The following is a 15742-nucleotide window of genomic DNA, read 5'->3' on the forward strand; positions in this document are numbered from 1 at the left end:
GGAGAATTCACTTTCTTAGGTGACTGAAGAAAATATGCCTTAAGATCAATTTCCTCTCAGAAATCTCATTCTATAAGATGAAAAACAAACCAACAAATTATATAAAACTTATTTCTTACCAAGTTGAACTATTAAAAATGGAAGCAACCTAAGTGTCCCTCAAATGATGATTGGATCAAGAAAATGTGGTATACATACACAATGGAATACTACTCAGCCATAAAAAAAGACAAAATCGTCCCATTTGCAACAACATGGATGGGCCTGGAGGGTATTATGTTAAGTGAAGTAAGCCAGAAAGAGAAAGACAAACACTGTATGATCTCACTCATATGTGGAATATAAACCAACACATGGACAGAGAAAACTGTATTGTGGTTACCAGCGGCAATGGGGGTGGGGGGTGGGCACAAGGGGTGAAGGGAGACATATATATGTTGATGGACAAATAAAAATGTGCAACCCAAAATTTCACAATGTTAAAAACTATTAAAATATCAATAAAATAAATTAAAAAAAAAAAAAGTGAGGGCAGGTCTTGCCTGACTCTGGTGGTTGACTACCCAACAGCTAATTCTGACCCTTTCAGAACTGCACTTTAATTGGGATAGCCTTGTGTGTTAGGAGGATCTGGACTCCTGTACAGACTTAGCAGGGAAATGTTGTTAGTAACAATCCTCTTGTTAATGATTACTTGAAGAGCGGGTATGTAATGCAATTCAAGCCAACGGGCAAGGAGAAAAATCTTCTCCTGGTGTTCTAGGAAAGAAACAAAAAGACATTTTCTTTTCCGGTGTTCGGACAGTTAAGCATGAGATTCTGTGGGCTGATCCTGTCGTGCTATGATTATGAGAGAGTAAGACAGGAACCAACATTTCCAGGATGGAAAAGCATAAAGAGAGAAAGAAACTGGGTACTGGATGATGTTGTTGAATCGCTGGTTTAATCACCCCTGGAACCATGCTGCTTCTGAACTTCTTTTTGCGTAAAATAAAAATGAAGGTTACATAAAGACTTTCACAGAACAAGCCAAAGCTAAGAAAATTTATTGCCAGCAGACCAGCACTACAAGAGATATCAGAAAAAGTTCCACAGGCAGGAGCATGAAACCAGCTGGCAATTTTGAACTAAACAAGAAATGAAGATATCAGAATATGTGAAATAAGAGTAAATCTATGACTTTGTTTATTGTTTTTAATTTATGTGAAAGATAATTAACCGTCTCTAAAACAAACAAGAGTATGAACGTATTGCTCGCCTTATGACATATGTAGAAATAAAATCTGACACAAATAACAAAGGATGGAGGGGAAGAAACTAAAGAGTACTATTGTAAGCTTCTTAAACTACATGTAAAGTGGTAGAGTATTATTTGAAGATTGACCTTGATAAGTTAAAGATGTGTATTACAAAGCTTTAAGCTACCACTAGAAAATTAAAAAGAAGTATAATGAATAAGACAATTTTGGAATTATTTAAAATGCTCAAATATCCCAAAAGTAAAAGATAAAGAAGAAAAAGAGAACAACAACAAAAAAAAATCAGACAAGCAGAAAACTACTAGCAAAATGGCAGCTTTAAATCCAACCATATCAATAATTGCATTAAATATACATGATCTAAACACCCCAATTGAAAGACAAAGATGGATAGATTTGATAAAACGGCAAGACTTACCTATATATGTCTGTAATAAACCTACTTTAAATGTAAAAACATGGATAGGTTAAAAGTAAAAGAATAGAAAGAAGATATACTGTGAAAATTTTAATCAAAAGAAAGTTGTAGTGGGTATATTAATATTACAGGAAGTTGACATCAAAATAAGAAATATTAGTAGGGATAAAGAGAAACATTACATAACAATAAAAGATCAATTCATCAAGAAGATATAACAATCCTAAACGTGTATGTATCTAATAATAGGTTTCAATTTTGAATTCAACATGTCCTAAGAACATGGGAGATAGTTCTTTGCTTCAAAAATGTTTATTCCCCAAGAAATAATCATATCATTCCACACACCCACTTACATAAGTAAATAGTTCATAATTGGTGAAATATATTTCTAAAATAAGAAATAATATGAGTAACTATTGAAAGTACTTCCTCCTCTAGTACTTTGGCAGTTTGACAAATTTGAGAGCAGATAGTATTCAGGGTCATATCTTTCAGAAGGCTTGCGTGCAGGTGTGAGTCTTGAATTTGCTTCTTAGAATACTGAATCTGAAAACTTAGACAGAATTAAGAAAATCAAACTGCAAAATATGGCAAATTAAAAGATCAGTCTTATTCAATGAAACAAATCTCTGTTTGGTAGGCATTAGGTTTTCCAGGATGTTGTTCCCCTATACATTCCTTCTCCTACTCAAATTAATATTCTCATTTTAGCTTGGGATAGTACTTATGCAGTTTCATAAGAAGAGTTAATCAGATTAAAAGTAAAATCAACCTGATTAATTTTTTTTTTAACTAAAACAAATTTGTTTTGGTCTATATCAGTTTCTGCAGTTTTATTTTTGCTATTATCTGTTCAATTAGATATTATTACATCTTCAACTTTTAATACTAAGATGCCTCTCAAATCTTCACAGCATGGCCGAGTATAGTTCTTTTTAAAAACCCTAGAATTGAAACATCTTCTCAGCAAATATTCTCATGTGCCTTTAAATGATTTGCTCCCCATGACTGTAAAAGATTAAACAATTTGTTCTAAATTGTTTAAAATCTGAACCATGTTTTTCATGGAAAGGACAATTTCCAAATACTTCTACTTTCACAAAACTCCCATATATACTCCATTAAAAGGTAAACATCATTTATTGTGTTTCAAAATATAAATTATAAATAAACACAAATAAATATGATTAACTCCTTTAGAAAGAATATTATATTTCTTTTCAAAACCAAATGTAAAGGATATCATGTGAGAAACTATCATTCATTTAGTCAGTTAACATATATTGATTGGGTTTGTGCAAGCTACTGTTCCAAACACAGGGGATACACCAGGCTGTAAAAACTCACCTTGGTCCTCTCCCTAAGAAGGTTAGTAGAGGAGACAGAAATATTCACTTCACAACACAGAGACAGTTCAGCTTTGAAAAGTGCTGTGAAAAAGGTACATAGTACCAAGAGTGCCTATAAATGGAGGAGTAGCCTGAGGAAGTGATAGTTTATCAGAGACCTGGAGAATGAGTCAGAATAACTGGATGAAAAGGGAGGGAGAAAAGGTCTAGGCAATGACATCAGAGTATGCAAAATCTCTGTGGTGAGAAGGAAGGTGGTAAATAAAAGGACTAAGAGAAAATCATTTTGATTGAAATGCAGAGAGTAAAGAGCATCTGGTGGAAGATATAGCCAGAGAGATGGACAGGGCCAGACCGTGCTAGTTACTGCAGTTCCTGTAAAGATTTATTGACTTTTTTGTGTGTGTGTGAGGAAGACTAGCCCTGAGCTAACATCTGTTGCCAATCCTCCTCTTTGCTGAGGAAGATCGGCCCTGGGCTAACACCCGTGCCCATCTTCCTCTACTTTATATGGGACGCCGCCACAGCATGGCCTGACAAGCAGTGTGTTGGTGTATGCCCGGGATCCGAACCTGTGAACCCTGAGCCACTGAAGCGGAGTGTGCACACTTAACCTCTTTGCCACCAGGCCACTCCCTACTTTTTTAACATCAGCAACAATAGGAAGCAAAAACAGAGTTTAAGGAACAAAATGATCAAATTTGTGTTTGAGAAAACTCTCCCAGCATTAAAGAATGGAATGGAGATGGGTCAGAATTCATTGTGGTACTACCTGGCAATTGTGGTATGCCAAATTCTAATATGGCCCCCAAACTCCTCACTCTCTTATGTATGTACCCTGTGTAATCCCTTCCCCTAGAAGAGAGGTAAGATTAAGGAATATGATTGGATTTAACTCTCATGATTGGGCTATGTTACATGGCAAAGGTTACATTTTGCAGATGTAATTAAGGTCTCTAATCAGTAGACTTTGAGGTCAAGAAAGGAGAAAGATCCTGATCCTGACCTAATCATGTAAATCCTTTTAAAAAGCCCCTTAAGAAGGGTTCAGTCTTTTCCTGAAGAGAGAGATTCAAAGCAGGAAAGATCATCCTGCTGGCCTTAAAGAAACAAACACTCATATTGTGAACTGCTTGTGGAGATAGCCACGTGGCAAGAACCTGAGGTTAGGCTCTAGGAATTGAGAGCATTCCCTGACCAACCGCTAGCAAGATAATGGAGTCCTCATTTCTATGGTCACAAGGAACTGAATTCTGCCAGCAACCCTGAATAAGATTGGAATAAGACCCTGAGCTCCAGGTGAGAACACAGCCTGGCCGACACCTTGATTTGAACTTTGTGAGCAGAGGACCCTATCCGAACTTTTGATGTACAAAAACTATAACATAGTAAATGCATATTATTTTAAGATGCTAATTTTATGGTAATTTGTTATACAACATAGAAAACTAAAACATCAATTTTTCAATAGACCAAGTGAAAGATGATGGTAGCATGGCCTAAGGTGATGGTGGCATGTTTGAGACATATTTGAGAGAGATTAAGGAAACAGAATCATTAGTAGTTGATATATATTGGGTATAAAGTGTGAAGGAAGATGTTAAGTATGCCAGAAAATTTTCTAGTTTGATTAACTGGATCCATGATGGTGCCAATCACTGAGATAAGGAACATCGAAAGAGTGGCTGATGGAGGATTTGGATTTGAGCATTTTAAGGATCGGATGACTTCGAAACATTCGGGAGTAAATGTTTCAAAGTGGTTATGAAAATTAAATGACATATCATAGTATGTGGCCCCGAGTAAGCATGAATGAAGAAAGAGAGCGGCCACAGGTTTTAAGAAAATAGAGGGGATTTGTGGGGCCGGCCTGGTGGCGCAATGGTTAAGTGTGCATGCTCTGCTTCGGAGGCCTGGGGTTTGCAGGTTTGGATCCCAGGTGCACACTGATGCATTGCTTGTCTAAGCCCTGCTGTGGTGGCATCCCATATAAAGTAGAGGAAGATGGGCACAGATGTTAGCCCAGGGTCAATCTTCCTTGGCAAAAAGAGGAGGATTGGCATCAGATGTTAGCTCAGGGCTGATCTTCCTCACTAAAAAAAAACAAAAAAACAAAAAAACAGTTAAAAAAGAAAAAGAAAATAGAGGTGATTTGAAATTGTTGGGGAACATGTGAATGTGAGTTGACCTGAAAAACAGTAGTAGAATTAATGGTAATTTGAGCATCATTTGAGATTGGTGATTAGGAATTTGTGGTGGAATTAATAAGCCGGTTTTGAGACTCCTGCAGGCAACTTGAAGCTGCTCCACGAGAGCGCAGGGAAAGTGGACAGGGGGTTAATTCTAAGATAAAGTTTTACCAGATGAGTAGGATAAAAGTAAAGTGGAGGAAAGATTGTAATATGAATAGGGAGAAAAAGTAAAGACACCAGGCAAAGAGAAAAAAAAGTATGCGGTGAAGAGGTGAGGCTAAATTATTTAAAGGACAACAAATAAACATGCCAATATAATTAGATAGATAAATAAATATCCTGAAGTGCTTTTGATATGTAGCTCATTTGATTTTGAGTTTTGTCATCTATAGCAATTATTTTCTTAGAAAAGTAGTAATATTATATTTAAAGGAAACAATTTCTAAAATTATTTTATTCTACCCCTTTCCTCTAGAAAATTAAAAACAGAAAAATAGGCAGTCAGATATTAGGTAAAATGCAAATTAAAAAGCTTTCTGTATAAAGGTTATATTTTGTTTGTTTATATATAAAAACAACTTTGGTGAATTTGGCATCCAGATAATACATAGAATAGTGGTTAACAGATTGTTCTCTTAAGTATAGCTATCTGAGTTTGAATGCATATGCTAGCGGTGTGATCTTAGGCAAGTTAGTAGCATTTCCATTTCATCATCTCTAATGTGGGGATAATAATAGCACATAGCTAATGGGATTTTTGTGATGATTAAAAGAATGTACTTAGCACAAAACTTTGACAGTAACTGTGAAGCAAAACTACATGTAAATTTAACTTACTTTAACTATACAAAGTTCATGTGCTTAGAAAGTGAATAGTAAAATGATGGAGTAGGATGCTAGAACAAAATGGAAGATATTACTTTGAGAATATATTATATAGAATGACTGGTCTGAAATATTGTAAAAATTTCCAAACACCTGGAGTCCCAGTATGAATTGGCACAGTCATAGAAGGTAAGGATACATATAGTAGGTGTTCAATAAATCTTTAGCAAAAGAATAAAAAGGAGAATATTATGTTGATTATTATTACATAAAAATAATCAGTTAACATTTAAGCAATTAATATATTGCATTTAGTTATGTGGCACCATTAAAAAATACAACATGATTCGGGTGTTCTTTAAGCATGAATATGTCCTCCATTATAGTTGGAAAGTAAAACAAAATAAACGAAATCAAAGAAAAACAGAATCACTTCTTTCCTTTAATAATTGGCTGGTTAGAAATTGCTTTCTTCTCATGTTGCATACAGAAATGAGAGTATTAAGCAATTTGAGTTTGTTAGACTGTGTTTGGGTAAATCAGAACAATAATTCATAGGGCACAAGGGCTACCAAATTAGTTATTCAGCAAATGCTCCTTTTATAGAACCCATGGGGCCTGATTTCTCATTTTTAAATTTATTTTCTGTGTGCACCTGTTTAGCTGTTAGATTTCTTCCCTCCCCTGTTACAGCCTCTTGCTCCATTTCACATTTCTTGAGGACGGCACACCCAGCAATATTGTAAATTAAAGAAGTGCAGGGGAGAAGGGGAAAAGAAGAGTTCTCAAGAGAGGGAAAGGTGAAAGGGACACCAGAGACCAAGCACATAGAGTGATTTCACTCTACATTACTGTAAAAAAAAATCCCGTCAGAAAATATGTGTTTTTTGTTAAACAGGTGCTGGCAACTTTTACTTTGACATAATTTTTTTTTTTTAATAGAGTTAAACATGTGCTTACCATTGAATGAGCTGTGTAATAATAATCTATTTCACTATCTTCCAAATCTCTTGCAATAACCTTCCCTGTGCCATAAGCAATTAGTCTTACCTACTGTACTAATCTCACACATGATTTTTCATAATGTAAAATTAGATTATGGTATGCAATTGGCTCCTGTTTTTTTTCCCCCTTGTGACATCAACAAAGTACTTGGTGGGAAGTTATCTTGATCTGTTTCATCCAGACCAAACTTGCTGCAGCCTTATCCTATTGACCTAGAATAATCCCAACCAATGAAATCCTCTGGACAACAGAAAGTAAAATCAGACTACTGGTCAACCAAAGCCTACTAAGGCTCTTTTGTTTTCCTCTGGGTGGAAAATATATGGTCTGGAGATACTGACAAGGGTGACCACCTTGGAAAGCCTTCAAATTTTTACTTTTCTGAAGCCACATTCCATACTTAATAATTTATTACTTCAAAGTTATATTTTTCCCTTTCTATTTTTTCCTCTGACCATAATAAAAAATTGGCTTTAATTAACATTTTATTTGGAGATCTCAGAGTCTTGCACAGATCAAAAACAAATAACCAAGCAAACAACATCATATCAAAAAGTTTTCCCTTATCTACATATGATATTAAGGCATTTAAGATGTAATCTATGCAGAAATAGAAGTATAATGTTGTACACCTGAAACTTATACAATGTTATAAACCAATGTTACTGCAATAAACAAATATTAAAAAAAAAAAGACTGAATAAAATATAATTGGCAAATAACCATTTAGATGACTATCTAAAATGATATTAATTTTTACCTTATTTAGTTCTCGGTTTTGAGTTGATTTGACACCAAAATCAAATTTGAGGTTGTATTTAAATCGAATTTTTTTAATGTCATCAAATCTTATGCTCATCACAAATAAGTTATGCCAATAAAGCAGACAGTTTTTTAAATTCATTAGCTGATTTTTGTTTTAAATTTTGCATTATATTCTACCCACATTCCTTGTTATCCTTATTAGAGGGAGCAGAGGACATGGCATCCTAAAAATGAAGTACCAGCTTCATTTGATCCAGTTTTGCAATTTACTTTTAGTGATTTTTTTAACAAATTATTTATAATATTTCATTGAGAACTGACATTTATTTTATGAAATAAAATTCATGTTTTATTTACAAAACACTTGATCAAATAAGCCCCCCTATTTTGGTCACTAAAGTAATTGTCAAGGTAAACTTATAGAAGTGTAAGAATTTGACAACTATCTGAAAACCAAGGCTCCAAAAAGGTAGCGATTTTGCCTGGTTCTAACAATGACAAAATCTCTCTGACTAAAAGAGTTTAAAGGATTGGTTCAGCACTGTTCTTGGTATATAATAAGTATAAATTAATGTTTGAAATATTTAGTAGATTTTAATTGAGAAGGGCTTATGGATTGGTAGGGAGCAAAATTTTCAGCTTTTTTCTTTTTACAGAGCTGTGTAGATTCCACTGAGCAAGTTATTTAATCTTTTCATGCATCGGTTTCTCATTTAGAAAATAGTGTTAAAAATAATAGTAGTAAATAACTCATTAAATACACATACACATGTATATTCTAATACAATAAGACATACTTCTATTCTTTTCTATGAGGAGAACATGGTGGCTAATCAAATAAGTTCTGATTGACTAGAATCTATTGACTGGTTCAAATTCCATCCAGTAACTTACTAGGTAACAGATATTGGGAGAGCTACCTGTCTTAGTCTGTTCGGGATGCTATAGCAAACTACTACAAACTGGGTAGCTTATAAACAATAGAAGTTTATTTCTCACATTTCTGGAGGCTGGGAAGCCCAAGATCAAGGCTCTAGCATCATCACATTTTGGTGAGGGCCTTCTTCCTGGTTCATAGCCAGCACCTTATTTCCATGTCCATGCATGGTGAAAGGGGCTAGGGAGCTCTGTGGGGTCTCTATTATAAGAGGATTAATCTTATTTACAAGGGCTCCACCCTCATGACCTAATCACCTCCCAAAGGCCCCACTTTCTAATACCATCACATAGGGCATTAGGATATCAACATATGAATTTTGAGGGGACACAAACATTCATATCATAGCACTAACTACAACCCAAACCACAATTTCTTCATATGGAAACTGTATAGTAATGTACTTACCCCACAGAGTTGTAAGAAGTCAATACGGACAGGGGCCGGCCCTGTGGCTTGGTGGTTAAGTGCGCGCGCTGCGATGCTGGCGGCCCGGGTTCGGATCCCGGGTGCGCATCGAGGCACCACTTGTCCGTTCATCCTGAGGCCGAGTCCCACATACAGCAACTAGAAGGATGTGCAGCTACGACACACAACTATCCACTGGGGCTTTGGGGGGAAAAAATAAAATCTTTAAAAAAAAAAAAAAAAAGAAGTCAATACGGACAATTGATGAAACACTTAACACTGTGCCTGGCACATTTCAAGTACTCAAATACCAGTGGCAATTATTATAATACTTTTTATATCATGTTGCTAAGAAATGCTCCAATTATTCTTGATATTTGTTCATTAATTGGTTTTCAGAAGTTTGTCTTATTCCCTTCTTTTGCCAATTGAAAACTGTAATGTTATTTCTCAGTCTGACCTCAGAAACACATGAAAGTCATCTCCTAACCACAAGCAGCCCAATGGCCTAAAACAGTTCAGTTGTGTTTCTGTTTTGGCATCTAAATCTTTAGGAAGAATAGTATTTTCAAGATAAATAATTTCTTGTTTGTGATGAAAACTCGTGTCCAAAGTATACTTGTTGCCACATCAGTAAGCCAAAGGAAGCAGGCATAACAGGCGGTCAGTTTACCAAGCAATCAGCTTGAATAAGCAGCATGTACAGTGGTGAAGAGGTCAGACTGCAGGGATTAAAATCCTAGCTCTGCTTCTGATTACTTATGTGACTATTTTTAGGGAAATGAAGTTCTGTACTTTAAAAAATAATACTTTGAAAAAAAGGCAATTATGCCAATTTTTTATTAACATTGTCAGTAAAAAACAATGTTATTTGTTTTACAATTATAAATAAAAAAATTAATATAGGTAGTAATGAACTGAAATTCAAACAGCTCATTGAAAAGGAGCTTTTGTGAATATTCAATTTATCCAGAACATCACATATTTGAAACCAATAGGCCTTGAGAAGCAGCAACTATATTGAGCCTTTCAATTGTCAAAGGTGTTTTGTACATCGTTTGTAACTGATAGCATATTTGGCTGGTGAATTTAAATTTGAAGCCATGGAATAGACTTTTAAAAATATGATTTTTTAAATAAATTGCAACACTGGCAAATTCGTTTTGTTTGCCATCCTTTCCTAAATTTTAATTATTAGTATCACAATATAAGATTTGATGCTATTTTTTTGCTCAAATAGCAATCAAGATATTGCTTTTCTTTTTGTAGTGGTAGCCATTTGTAATAATGTACAGTGTTATTGCACTATCAATATATGGGAAAATTCCTCTGAAGTTATCTTTTCTAATTTTTTTAAGTTAGTGAAGATGAAAGTGACCTGAATCCTAAATTTACATTTTTCTCCTGGAACATTCTCTCACCAACATCATAGCCACGTAAGCCAGGCAACAGGACTATGCATCACATCATTTATGGATTTTATCCCTACAGAATATTTACCAAAGAGGACAATAATTAATGCAAAGATGATGTTGATGTTTTAAATATTGGCAGACAGAAGCTTATTGCTGCAATCTGAAAATTTCATTTGTTTTGCAGCCAAAACAAAAATGTTCCATAATGACACCATATCAGAGCATTTGAGAACAGACCCCATCATTAAGAATACATAACATTCTGTAAAGGTAAGAGAGAAACTGATGATGAACATTACTTGCTTAATTTTGAGTCCTGTAACACATAGAGTTGCCTCTAAAAATTTTCTGAAGCTACATAATGATATTAAAATACAGTAGTCTCTTTGAAGTCTGAGAGGCTAGGAAATTTGAATTTATGTGAAAGGACAGTTTATGATCTACACTAACAGTCAGCACTATGTAAATCGACTTTTTAAAAAGTAATCTCTGTGCTATGAAAAATAAATAACACAGAACAATCAAATATTTGCAGTAATCAAACCAAAGCAAAGTAAACAAAAATACAAAACAAAACAGCCTAGATAGATTGAACACTTGCCTCAGAATCAGAAAATTCGGGTTCTCATCTCAGTCCTGATAAAAGCCAGCTGAAGATCTGAAGCCAGGGAGTGGATTGGGCCATCACTATAGGTTTTCTAGTGAGAGGAAGGGAGGAAAGAAGGAAGAAGAAAGGAAGGTGGGATGGAGGGTGAGAGGGAGGGAAAGAGGAAGAAAGGTGAATATTGAAGGTCAAATTACCAGAATATTTGGTTATAGGCCAAAGCATCTTCTTTGGGCTACCAAAAGTAAACAGAAACAAAAATAAAACAAAGAAATATAAAATCAACCAAACAAAACAACAACAGCTAGTTTCTAATGAAAACAACAACAAAAACCCAAAATAACATGTATAAAAAGTGAAAGTACATCATTTTTTAAAGTGTAGTAACAGTGACAAATAATTGATTTGAAGTTTTTGTCATTATTATTTTCATTAGAAACTGTTACGTAGTCCAGGATGGATCTTTGGCTTGAATTGTGGGAAAGATACTTTAATAATGTGTTATATGTAAACAACATGGTGTAAATGCATTTCATGGAGTTGTATAGGCCCCGGTTAAAATACTGCATGTCTGATTTCAGTGGGTCTCAGATGTCTCAGGGATAAAAATGGGAATCATGCTACCCACTACCAGAAATAGTGGGTTAACTGATGAAATGGATGAGAAAATGCTCAGCATAATGCATGGCTCAAAGCAGGCACTCAATAAATATTAAAACTGCATTAGTACCATTGCCAATTTTAAAAACTGACAATAAAACAATCTGGAAAAAAATAAGCTAAATAATGTTCTTCACTCAGATCAACTCCATCTAAATTACATGATTTATCACATTACTTAATATGATAAATAACCCATGAAATGATTCATAATTTCAAAGAAAGTTAATAAAGAAAAGCACAGAAGTGCAGAAATGTATGATTTCCAGGTATACAGAGTATGACCAAAGAGAGAAGATACCTTATACAACTAGGAAAAAAAAATCTGCATTACTTAATAGAGCAGGGAACCAATTAAGAACAGTCCCCTATCCAGTTTAATTAGGCTAACTACAGGTAAGGGAATCCTATGGTCCAGGGAAGAGCATTAGGTGGTGAATTCTCACTGCATCTCTTTCATCTATGATCCCTCCACTGTGACAATGTTAAAGATATGTAGTACTTGACTTTCACCCAGGATTGACCTTTTAATGTGGAATTTAAAGAAATTAACACTTACACATTAATAGAAAGGGAACTCCAGGTGTACCCCAATGCTGTAAAGGAAGCCACAAATTACTTGTTCTCTTAATATTTTTTCCAGATTACCATCAGATTATAATATACTGACATCTAATTTCAGCTTTAGTAAACTGATATCTTGCAAACATCTGTGTGGTACCTGTCTTGATGAAAAAAAGGATATTCTACCCATTAATCATGCAGTGCCAAGAACTAAGCTTTAAAATACTGCTGAAAGACGAAATCAGAATAACTTCAGTTTTCTTGTGTGGTTATTTAGGTGCAACTTTGATTTATTCTTAATTTGTTCCACTTTTAGTGTTTAAAAAGGACACTAGATAAAAACCAGATCTTGTTTGTTTCCCCCTCACATACTTATTTTAGTAATGAAGCAATAATAAAAATCCACAAGGGGGCAGGAAACTAAACAAAAACAAATAAAAAAATGAGAAAAGTCTTCTAGCTTGGTCAAAACATATATATTCATGAATGCACAATATAAAAGAACTAAGTCTGCAAATGCAACTCAACTTGTTTAAATGAAGGCAGAGTTGAGTAGGTTAGAAGATGGGCTATTTACCTGAAATAAGTAAAGATGCTAGCATCAAGCAAATATATGAAAACTTAAGATCTGGAAAGAATGTGCTATTTTTCTTTAGTAGTTTCAACTTACATTCAAGTTATTAATTCATGTAAATTTTTCTTTTTAAAAATTGATTTGCCCATCTTATAATATGACATTTTGATAAGAGGAAATTCTTTTATAAATCTCTGAGCAGAGTCCTGAAGTTACTGAGATTTTAGGGGCAGAAAAACAGGACACTGCAGGAATTGAGGAGATTTTGCTGTGGGAAATATCAACGTGAAAGGTGGAAAACTCTCAGGTCATGTTCCTGTTGTTACTCAGCTATTTAAGCAACATTTAGTCTCTTTCCTCTGTGCATACAGCTGAAACACAAGAATAATAAACTATATATCAAGACTATTAGGGGAAATAATTACTACAAATTAATGATAAACAATATTCCAATTCATAACATATGCATATGTATATATACATATATATATAATATCTTCTTAATCTGTATCTAAAACTGTATCTATAGCTATCTATTGATCTATTTACCTCCTTAAAACATCTCTTTGGTTTTTGTGAATATGCAGTAAGGAAAAGACTATGACAATGCTAGCAAAGATAAAAAAAGAACATGTCAGAATTTAGGATCAAGTTAGATCAGAAGAGGGAAAAAAGTACCCAATCTGCTCATTGGCTTCTGAATGCTCATTTTCATCTGGCCATATAAATTGATATTGTCCTGGGCACTTTTTTCTTTGATCCACACCACTTCTGTGAGACTTACTCTCCACAGCAGTTAGCATTTCATTGGTTAAATAATTTTTTCCACTGATTTCAGGATGAAAGTCACGTTTAGAATTAAATTTTGTGATTCCTAACTAAATATGAATGCACGATTTCAACATCAAGGCAATAAGGGATTATGATTTTATAATCTCCCAGGTATTCTCTGATCTGAATCTGAAATGGCTTTGTATCTAATAGTACAACAATAAATGACACTCTATGGTTAGACATTAAACATAATATAATAATACACGTATTACTTCACGTAAGTATATTTCAAAGGCATTCATTTAAAGCAATTTAGCTTTTCATATTACTTTGTATGTGGAGAGCAATATTACTGACATCCATTCATAAATTCAGTCAAAAATCACTGATTGAGCCCCCACTCTGCGTACTTAAAATATCCTCGGCATTTTGGAAGGATGCAGAAAATGTGAGACATTTAAATTTCTCAAGAAGAAACAGAAATTTAGCATAATTTTACGCATTATTACTGTGTGATCCAGGGCTAACTCAAGACCAAGATTTATGTGATTTGTCTAATAACATACAGTCAGGTATCCAAGTTTTTCTATAGTGAATGCCAAATGGGAGATCTGAGATATATTCTCAGTCAGACACAGCTGTCCAATTGACTCATCTAATGTAAATGTGGGAAGATCTCCAGTTGTGAGCTATATTTACATGGTTTTAAACACTTACACATACAAATTACTAACAACCTGGGTTGAGAATTTTATATTGGAAGAAAACAGTAATGTGTAATACAATGTCAACTAAATTTTGTAGAAAAAGTGATAAACGGATTTTCTTACAATATTGGAATTATTGATAGTAAAATTGTTTTAATGGTATAATGTGAAATTTAGAAGGGTAGTGGTGCATCCTAAACACAAAAGATAAAAGTTCATTTATAAAATAAAAAGAGCAGGGAAAATGCCTTACTAGGAAAGTCCACAGTCCTTCTGCAGGGAACACTACAAACATATCATCATCTATATTGAGTCATAATAATAGGCCTTTTAAATTTTAATAAAAAAAAGACTCGGAGGCATATAAACAACGTTCAACATTTAAGGAGCGTGGTAAATCAGATTGTATTCCTTTTCAAAAGGCTTTATGACGCAGTTGTTTATTCAGCAAAACCAAACTGTTCCCTGTGTCCGTTAACGAGCCTGGCTTTGTGCTGCGCAGACTTCCGCGGGGCCGACTCCTGTTTGCAAGCATTTCACACTAATTAGAAATAAGAGAAAAGGCGGTGTTCACAAGCGCCACGGCTCTGCGCCTCTTTGAACAGGTCTCTCCCCAAATTAACTCGGTTGTAACCCTGCGTGAATAATAGCTTTGCGGCAAGAGTTTAGAGAAATATATTGTTAATAATTGCCATCTTGCTGAGCAAAATGCTAGGGCAAATTTTACATAACAGCACAAGACGAAATAAAAAGGTGAGTTTGTGAAGCTTTGAAAGACACAGTTTGCAGTTCAGTTTTGTTTCTAAGACTCGTCTCATAATGATTTTGAAGAACACAAAAAGGTAAGAAGAAAAAAATCAGTGGCAATAAAAAAAAAAGTTGCTCAATTTTAAAAATTATATTTAGGATGTTAATTATTTGTATTGATACCAATCCTATAGCGTTAACTATAAATAGGCAGTTTCTTTTTCACATAACACATGAAACAAAAGCATTGCATTTTAGTTTGATACAAATAAATCACTAAAGAAAGGTGGTATTTATAGTTAATAAGTAGCAGAAATTTTACAAAGTTTCTGAAGTAAAACATGCCTTAGAATTCATGTAAGTTTGTGCATAGCACAGGGACAGAAAAGAAAGGAAAAATTTTTTGAGGAAGAGAAATGTAAAGTAGAATCTACGGCTTGACCCAGCATTGACAAAATATCAGATAAAGGCAATAAAAAAAAAAAAGAAAATTACAAAAAGAATGTCACGGTCTGAAACAAGTAATTTACCCTATA

This window comes from Ceratotherium simum, chromosome 20 (genome assembly GCF_057802395.1).
Source record: "Ceratotherium simum simum isolate JZ-2026a chromosome 20, ASM5780239v1, whole genome shotgun sequence".
Lineage (NCBI taxonomy): Eukaryota > Metazoa > Chordata > Mammalia > Perissodactyla > Rhinocerotidae > Ceratotherium > Ceratotherium simum.